We start from the raw sequence: 9,395 nt of genomic DNA, 5'->3' as shown, positions 1-9,395 counted from the left end.
CCAATGACACAGATAAACTACAACCCAAACACCAGCGATGAATCTTTCACATTGCTAAAAGTAATCAAGGTGGATTTAGAGATCATCAATGTTTCCCCACTATAAGGCATTAAATCATTTCTACATGAGATAATACACATAATGTGAATCAGTATCCAGAATCAACCAGCGAAAAAGGCAACTATCACCATTATCAAAAGGAAGTAACTATTTTATTTAACACCAAGTATCAGGTTACTCTCAGTGATTAGGGTCCTTAGGGTTTTGGATAACACAACAGTTTTCCTTTAATATACTTCTCCTCTTGCATACACGCTAGGTGTCACACGATGGGCGCTGCCTCTTTTTTAAGCCAATGTGCTAGCACTAGAGGCATTAAGGCACGGCCAGCACTGGTGGTCTAGGAGGTGAGGGCAGCACTGTCTGCGATGGCAGGTTGGGGGCGGGGAGTAGCATGTGCAGTATGGCCCAGGACTTCAAACAAGGAGGATAGTTGTTGCCCTGGGCCAGACGGGTCAGCACATAAACGGGCATATCCTCCTTTTTTGTGTGTGTGAAGAAAAACTGCACAAAACATTGGTTTCCACGGGAGAACACTTGGGAAGGAGGACCTAGGCCAACATTTAAAGAAATATCAATACATTAAATGCACAAGTACGGTTCTAAAATAATACTCAAAAGTATGCACATGACCGGCAGGGCCCTTCACTCCTAGAGAACAGAGAGCACTCATCCTGGGGGTGAATTTCCTTATATGTAAATTGAAAATGCTCCACGATTTTCAAAGGAAATGCATGAAAAGACTAAGATCGGAATTGGGTTGAATAACGTCACATTCAACATGCAATTATTAGCAGATATGAAATCCCCAAAGATCCTAAATGAAGTCCGGTGGTGGCCGGTGACCGGCACTTCCCGGAATTCACTGTGGTAAAACAACAAACGCTCCGCCAATGTGTGTATTTTTATTTTTACATTGAAAATGAAAATTCCTTTATTTTTAGTAGGTATATGAAATAAGAGACACAAAAACTAGCTTTTCAACAAATTTAAAATTTTAATGGTAAAATAAAATGAAAGGTTAGGTTAGCGAGCCGCTTGAAGCCACTAACTGTCGCAAAGCAAGAAGCACAAAGACAATTAAAACCACCTTTTCCTCATTTGTAAATTGAAAGGAACGTGAAAATCTTTAACGCAAAGCTTATGAAAAGGGCCAGGACCCGCATTTACTAGAATAAAATGATACCAAACACAATTTTTTTCTACAAAACAAAATCCCGGACTGTGTTAACGGCGGATAACGACATGGTTAACGAGAGCATTCACTGTCGTAAAACGCCAAGGACTCAGCCAACTGATTGCTCTACACTGTAAATCGAGAGTACTTCAAAACGTTCATTTTTAAGAAAATTTATAAAGAACAAGGCCAGAATTTAACAAAATAACTTATGTCAAACACGCAAGTATATTATAAACGTAAAGGCGCTCAATCAGATGTTAAATTCCTCCCCTGTTGATAAAAATTTACACCGAACCATTTAAAGGAAATTTGTGAGTAGCGCCAGAACCAAAATTTAATTGAATCCCCGAGGATGAGCATGTAAAATTAAATTAAATGCCTGACAGGAGCGACTCCGGGGTATTCAGAGTTTGTAAAACTTTCCAGTGCCCAGCGGGACAATTCATTTCCCAAAGTGCACACTGAATACACTTTCATGTGAAGAATATTTATGAAACACGGCGAAAATAAAAATTAAACAAATTCAAATGACTGCAATGTAATGAAAGAGGGAAAAGAGCGCACCATTATACTATGTTATATTATATTATAAAATAAAACAAGAAACAGAATACCTGGCGGAGGGTGATTGATTCCCTTCAGGGACTTAAAGCGACAAGGTCTTGCCGACCAAACTGCTATTTTCCTTATTCTAAAATTGCAAACAACACAACCTGTTTTGTGGGAAAAGCACAAAAAGAAAGGCGCCTGGACCACTCTTGGTTGAATACGACGATATTAAATACACAAGTACATTATATACAAGTGCACAACAGCATTCAATGGTAACTGAAGGAGATTCCGATGGTCAGTCAACAACCCCGGAGCCAACCAGGCCGCTGTTTACCCATTTTCACACGGAAATTGTCAGGATTTTTTTTTCCTTTTTAAAGGCAACATATGAAGAAGGCCGATTCCGAAATCAAACCAAACAAATGACATTAAACATACAGTCATGTTATTAAACGAAACAAAAATACTGTGCTCCAAGGCAGCAAAGCGGCCAGCAGCTGTCAAAAATGCACTCACACTCCTCAAGGCCTTACTTTCTCTTTTCGGGTCGAGGATGATAGAAATCTTGTCACTGCTAAGAAATCTCAGGAAAATGGCCAAGACCAAGATTTAAACAAATACCCGGCAACAATGTCCACCCAACAACATTGTAAAATAAACGGCAAAATCAGCTCCCTGGCGGCCCACCGTCACTGTGATGTCCTGGACGCACAACCGACTCAGCCAAAAGCACTAGCCATTTCCTCATTTTAAGCAGCAAACGCCACACACACACACACACACACACATCCACCCACCCACCCACCACTTAAGACCACGAATGGGGGCGTTCAAGACCCACACTTAAAAACACCAAAATGATCTGGAAGACCCATCATGTTGATACATAAAGCACAACACTGCGCCAACGCGGCCAACGGACATTCCCTGTCATCAATCCAGGAGCACATGAGACATACCTGTCAAAGTACATCAGGACACACCATCTACCCGAGTCTCTCAAAATCACACTACAGAAAGCCAATTACGAAATAAAGTGAAGTAAACTTACATTTTGAGATCGCGGTACGGGGAGCCGCCATGTTCCCTCGGCACTAGCGGTAACCGTCCACGGAAGCCGCAAGTGTACAATCCAGATTTTAATGAGCTAGGTCGCGTAGCAGGGCTCCTTTGCCATCCTCCTATGGCCCCGCCTTCACACATCGTCATTGGAGGACCTGCAATGATTGACAGGGAGACTGTCCACTCTCTCCAGATCTATGAGTGGAAACGCTGCCCATAGCTCAAGGCTCAACCAAAACAACTCACCTTCGCTTATATTGCTATCACTTTTACATCTATGCCCATTCTTCAATGTGCACCTCTACTACTCAGGCCTTTACACATTATCATAGTCTCTATTTCCTGTCATTTCAGATTCTGGAAATCTTGCTGACCAGGTTTACCCAGGCCTAGTTCAACTGCACCCTCCTCCACAGAGCTTTCCATGCTTTACTTCTCCCATGCCTACAGGTAAATGTTAGTTCTTCTTTGCTCTTAGACGGGTACATGGGGAGACATCAGGGGAACCAGGGGACTCATGTGAGGTCTGGAATCAGATAGTGCTGGCCTGGGCACAGTGCGAAGGACCCAAAGTTTGTACTTGGAATTTTGGCAAGTCAGTTCAGGTTGCAAAAGAAAGACAAGGAAAACCAATGACAAGGTCGCTCATAGCGGCCTCCCAGAATTGGCCTCAGCGATTAATTCAAACAGCCCCCAACCGCCCTTTTCAGGATTTCCATATCCTATCCTGTCTTCCCTTTGTCTGTGGAAATCCCACAACCCTTCCCACTTTCAAGACTTAGGCACAAGCAGCTTCACTTCTTCTCTGGCTCCTTCCCTCATTTTATGCCCCACCGCCATCTGCAGAGTAACGATTTCTTCTGTTGCTATAGGATGAAAGGTAACTGGCTTCAGATCTTGTCTGGAAAGGACACCATGTTTCATGATTAAGTTGAGACTGGAAGCCTACTCCTTTTCAGGAGGCCATCTGCTAAGTGAATTTTACAGCCACTCAAACAGGGATATGCAGCTCACCTAGGGATGACTATCTTCAACGTTGAACTCGACTGCTCCCAACTGTGGTAGGTGAATCACATCATCACTGGGTCACGTTATGTAATTATTCATGATGTCGCCCTACCCACCCCTGGAATATCGTCAACATCCAACAGTAGCTGAGAGAGATGGTCTCATAGTTCTCCAAGAGGAAATATGAAGAAACAGCAACATGAAATTGGTTAAATTCAGTTCCAAACTATGGTTTAGGAAGCTAAAACACCAGAGACATACGGCCAGATTACTGCGCAGTGCTAAGAACACAGCAATGGGCCCACATAGGTGACTATCTAATAGAGTCTGGCTGCTTCTTTGCAAGCTCGGAGAAAGATAGGTGAGTTCCTCCAGAGTTGGGGGCTTGGGGTAAGACTTTGACAAAGATCCAGATGGCAGGAGAGTTGTTGCAGGCTTTGTTCAGAAATCAGTGAAGGGATGGATCTGGGAACTTAATCCACATGGGGAGGGAAGAGAAGGAAGACAAAAGAGATAGATGTGAATCCTGTCTCAGGATCTCTCAGCTCTTTCCTCATGTGTTACCAAGCTTCTCCCTCTGGCTGGCCTCAGCAGATGGACACACGCTGGATCCTCTTAATACTCGGCATATGACGACCAATGCCACACAGGTTCTATCTCTCAGATAACCTATGTCCCCTCGATCTATGGTCACAGTTCACTCTTGTCCCATCTATACTTCAAATCATGTCCATAGCCTGTCTGTGAAAAATAATCACTTCTTATCTACTATGCACTATGGATAGTGGTTAAGTACATGGGCTGGAGGTATGCTGTTTGAATTCATATCACAGTTATTCCCTACCTTGTTGTTTTTTGTGTCCTTCATTGTGGAGTGTGTGTGTGTGTGTGTGTGCGCGCGCGCGCGCGCACGTGTGTCTCAGTTTCATCATCGGTAAAATTAGGATACCAATGAGAATTACATCATTGGACTGCCATAACATTCGGTGAGTTAAAGCAAAGCATTTAGACTAGTGCCTGGCACGTACTAAGCTTTCATATGAAGTCAACTGTGATTGTTTTTTCATTGTCATGCATGTCTCTGGTCATACCACCTCCTTCCTGGACACTTTCCCATGTCATCCCAACTGACACCAATCTGCTTTCTCTAATTCCTTTTCTACTTACCATTCGTATCACATAATCCACGCCTTACAACACATTGTCCAGTTAACCAATTTTTTGTTCCGCAGTGCGTTACTTTTGTCTATGCTAATGGCTCTATGCTGATGAATACATCAGGTCCTGTACAACTTCTTCACGTATACGTCTCGTCTCTCCTAAGTTTAACACCAGTTTACAATTTCTCAGCTAATAGCTTATTCTTTTCTGATGTAATGTAGCTCAGTATATAGCACAACATATAGGAAGGTTCAAAAAGCACATAAGGAGATACTGAAATAGTCCCTTTCATTGGGAGAGCTCCAGAAATGCTTCCCCTCGAGGATTTCATAAACTCTCTCCTCCACTCACTGGTTTAACCAGAAGGTGCAATGTGGATGGTGTTCTGATAGAGGAATCGACAAAGTGCTCTTGAAGATTTGTTTGACTACCTTAGGCTAGTCTGACAAGAAAGTGCGGCAGGCTGAAGTGTTGATGTGGTGCAGGAGAGAGAGGAGGCAGGGTAAAGGATTAAGGAGGGGAAAGTGCAGAGGAGCAGGAGTGTGAAACACATGGCCTTCTCAGGAAAGAATGCATATTATGGTCGGATTGGAAAAGAGAGCTAATGATGTAAGTGGCAAAAGATAGGGGGTGGGTGGGGAGCGGCCTAGAGCAAAGAAACCTGGGTTGGATGCTCCAGACTCCTTAGAGAGTTCGAGGCCTTGAATAACAAGATCTAATTTGCCTTTCAAATCTATCGTTTAGCTGTCACTGTGCAGAACAGATCAAAACAGGGAGTCACCAGAGAAAGGGAGGCCATTTAGTTGTAAGAAGGTTGTTAGTCCAAGTGGATGGTAGTGAATGCCGAAGCTCCTAAAAGTGCAGTGAAGATTAAATGAAAAACATGGGTAAACATGGACTGCAGTGTGTGTGCAGTGGCCAGTATGTGAAAAAAGGGACGTCAAAGAGTCAAGGGCTACTACAAGTTTGATGACACTGCTGCCTGGAAGGATGGTGGTCCCACCAAGTGAGAAAAGAGACACAGGGCAGAACAATTTCAGGAAGGAAAGGTAAGGTAAAGAGAAGGAAAGGTAAAGAGGTCATGTTGCAACAATTTTGAGGTGTCGGTGATATTCAAAATGAAGATGAACAGTAAGTAGAATGGAAATACAGTCTGGAATTTAGGAAAGAAGAAAGACCCGGAGCCGGGAGTCCTTTACTTGCAAGAGGTTCAACGTGGGAGTCCCTGCAGTAAATGAGATCTCCTGAGGATGGGCTGAGAAGAAAGCCAGCCCAGAACCCCAAGAAATACTTAGATTTTAAGGCTGTTGCTCACCCACTGATAGCAAGAAGTGAGACATAAAGACGGAGTCAGGGGGTGCAGAAGCTAAGATACAGTGGGTCATGGCTTGTTTCTTGTGTTTTTAAAACCCTTAAGGCAGCATTCACTCAGATCTGCCCCCATATTTTTACAGTTCATTAATTTTCACTCACTTAAATTTTTTTCTTCTGCCTGAGGACTATCTGTTAGTATTTCCTTTAACTACTATTATGCTGGTGATAAATTCTCTCAGGGTTTTCTCTTTTTTTTTTTTTTCATATAGAAATATCTTTATTTCATCTTCATTCTTGAAGTATATTTTGGCAGGGCACAGGATTTTTTCATTGGGAATTATTTTATTTTATCACATAGAAGATAATATTTCATTTTCTTTTGGTTTCTTTCTTTTTTACTATTGAGAAGTCAGCTGTCAGGCTAATTATTGCTACTATGAAGGTAATTTGCTTTTATTCCACTGAAGGCTTTAGAATTTTTCTATTTGTCTTTGGTTTTCAATAATTGTCCTAAGATGTGCTTAGATGTAGATTGTTTTCATCTTTCTATGCTAGATGTTTGTTCTCAGATAATATCTGTTCTAATATTCCTTTTGCTTCATTCTATCTCTTCTCCTCTTCTCAAACTCCAATGAAATATTGTCTAGTCCTCTTCAAACTCTTTTCATACTATATCCTCCGCCTGTCTTACCTTAGCTGTATTTTTCATCTGTTTACCTTTCTGTGCTTCATTCTGGATATTTTCTTATGACATATCTTTCAGTCCACTATTTACCTCTGTAAACCAAAATTAATTTTAGACTGTAATAAAGAATAAAAGGTATTTATTTGAGCAAAACAGGAGCTGCAGCCCAGGAGACACAGATTCAGGTAGCAAGCTAAACTGTGTTCCACGAGACAAAAAGGATGCCGTCTTTCATAGTTCTTGTCTAGGTTTTCAGTTAGGTCCATTTTAAGTAAATGAGGTGCCCAAGTCACACAGTTCTGATTGGACAGGAAAGACAGCAACCAGAGTTTCCCTGCAGTGGTTGACTCAGGCAGTGTAAACGAACGGGACATAGTGCAGGAAGCCGAGAGTTCAGTCTGAGGTTCTTTCCAGTGTACAGAGTATGTGAGAGGCCCCTGTCAGCAAATGCCTGCTAGGCTCTTATTCTTTATAAAATTTGGGCCCTTGGTTGACCGTGGGTAGTCCACCTCAGCAGATAAATTCCTTCTTGCTGTTCGCATCAAATGAATCTTTCTTCTCGGGGTCCTCACCTCTTAAGCTGTGTCTAACCTGTGCTTAAACACACCCACTGAAGAAGGAGGGAGTCCCTGTCATGGACTCCTTTGCCATGATCTGCCAGCGTGGGAGGCTAAGGCAGAGAGGGTGGCTGAGGCGTGCTCCATGTGGAGCCCAGTGGGGAGGAAAGGAATCTTATCCTGGATATCTGGGGTTGGTTCTCAAGGCGCTGGGCAAAGGCATGGTGATGAGGCCATGAGGTAGGCAGGCTGAAGTCTGATGAGGGCAATTCGGGTACAGGCAGGTGCTAGTGAAAGAAAGTCTCATGGTGCAAACATGTGGATATGGCAGATGGAGTTGAAAAGGCCCAACCTAGACCACTGTCATTATCTGACCTGTCACAGCTCTCTGAAAAAGACTCATTCTCAGCTCCCTGATTGGGAGCTAGCTGTGGGAAAGCCCTATTCCCGGGGCATTTACTGAAAAAGAAAGCCCTATTCCCGGGGCATTTACTGAAGTTGCCAGCATCCTGTATTTTAGTCAGGGGGAAAAAGACAATAAAAATAAACTAATAAATGATAATATATTTGTGAGTATCTGTTGAAGCAAGTCATCCCTCATTATCCTTATGTTTCAAACATTTACACACAGTGTGGTTGTTTATTCTCCCACATAACGCTAAAATCAGCTTGTCTAAGCAAAACAAAATCCCCTTGGTGCTTCTTCGGTAGAATAATGGTGGTGGTGGTGGGGAGAATAGTGCACATAATTGAATTAAACACAATATTGGCTCATGACATGACCCCAACACTAGTCAGGTGTTGGAAGTGCATTTGACTTAGGGAAATTTAACATCTTTATGATGTTGAGTCATCTTATCCTACATCTGGGGACACTGTACCATTTGTGAGTCTTCTTTGGTATCCCTCTTTAGCATTTAAAACATTTAATGTGGCTTTTTCAATATATATTAAAACAAACAAACAAACAAACAAACAAACATTCCTAGGCACTATTTCCTTTGAATTGCTTTTCTGAATAGGGTATATAACACCACTGTATATTTTAACTGGTTATTTTCTGTATGTGTGAAAGGTGGTGATGAATTTATATTGATTTTGTACTCAGATGAATACAGATGAATTCAGACATAATGAGTGATGGTTAATTTCCCCTCCTCCTTTCCAACTGGTGACACTCTTAGCTATTCCATTCCTTTATTCTTACGTAGAACATGTATAAAGTCGCATTTGGAATGCATCCCACTTCTCTTATTTTTGTCTTTGGGTTTCTACAGTGATAATCCTCTTTTGGCTTCCTAACATAGCAAATTAAGAGATTTCTTACCATTTAACCTTCTTTACAGTAATTGGTCGTGGTGCATTATTCCTTGAATATCCTGCTCTGGATTATGTTGGATGACATTTGGGGCTTTTCCATTACGGTGCAAGGTCACATCTACAACCAGCAGTGCAATACTTCTCTGGCTGAGAGATTCATCCGCAAACAGGAAAATGTGTCCGCAGGACCTCACTCAAGTGGCGTCCAGAGTCGAAGGTCAGCCGAAGATTCCCTGGGGCTGAAGGGGTGAAAAGGTGGAACTCCTCAAACCCCAGAAGAGGGGCCCCGTGGTTCCCACGTGCAGCAGGCTCCTCCCTCACTGCGTAGTGCCAGGTGAACTGGGCTCCTCCCCTGGTCCCCGCCGCTCCCCGTTGGCTCGCCTCGGTAAGCCTCGGCCCCGCCCCCCGATTCTGACCCCGCCTCCTCGAGCGGTAGGTAGCCCCGCCCGCTTCCTCTGACGCCTCCGCCCCCACCGCAACCCTCCTCCTCTCAGGC

At 43.0% G+C, this 9,395-nt stretch overlaps 1 long non-coding RNA gene across 1 annotated transcript in view; it reads right to left on the bottom strand.

Annotated features, from left to right (window-relative positions):
* LOC112470899 overlaps nt 1-9,229 on the bottom strand; it is an 11,895-nt gene extending 2,666 nt beyond the window's left edge. The window contains exons 1-2 of the long non-coding RNA XR_003043063.1: nt 8,907-9,229; nt 2,844-3,009 (exon numbers count right to left, since the gene is read on the bottom strand). This is a non-coding gene — a long non-coding RNA (uncharacterized LOC112470899). The remainder of the gene's footprint in view (nt 1-2,843; nt 3,010-8,906) is intronic.
* Between the last annotated feature and the right edge of the window lie 166 nt (nt 9,230-9,395).

Source organism: Pteropus alecto, unplaced genomic scaffold, assembly GCF_000325575.1.
Source record: "Pteropus alecto unplaced genomic scaffold, ASM32557v1 scaffold19, whole genome shotgun sequence".
Classification (NCBI taxonomy): Eukaryota; Metazoa; Chordata; class Mammalia; order Chiroptera; family Pteropodidae; genus Pteropus; species Pteropus alecto.
This window is presented reverse-complemented; position numbering and strand designations above follow the sequence as displayed.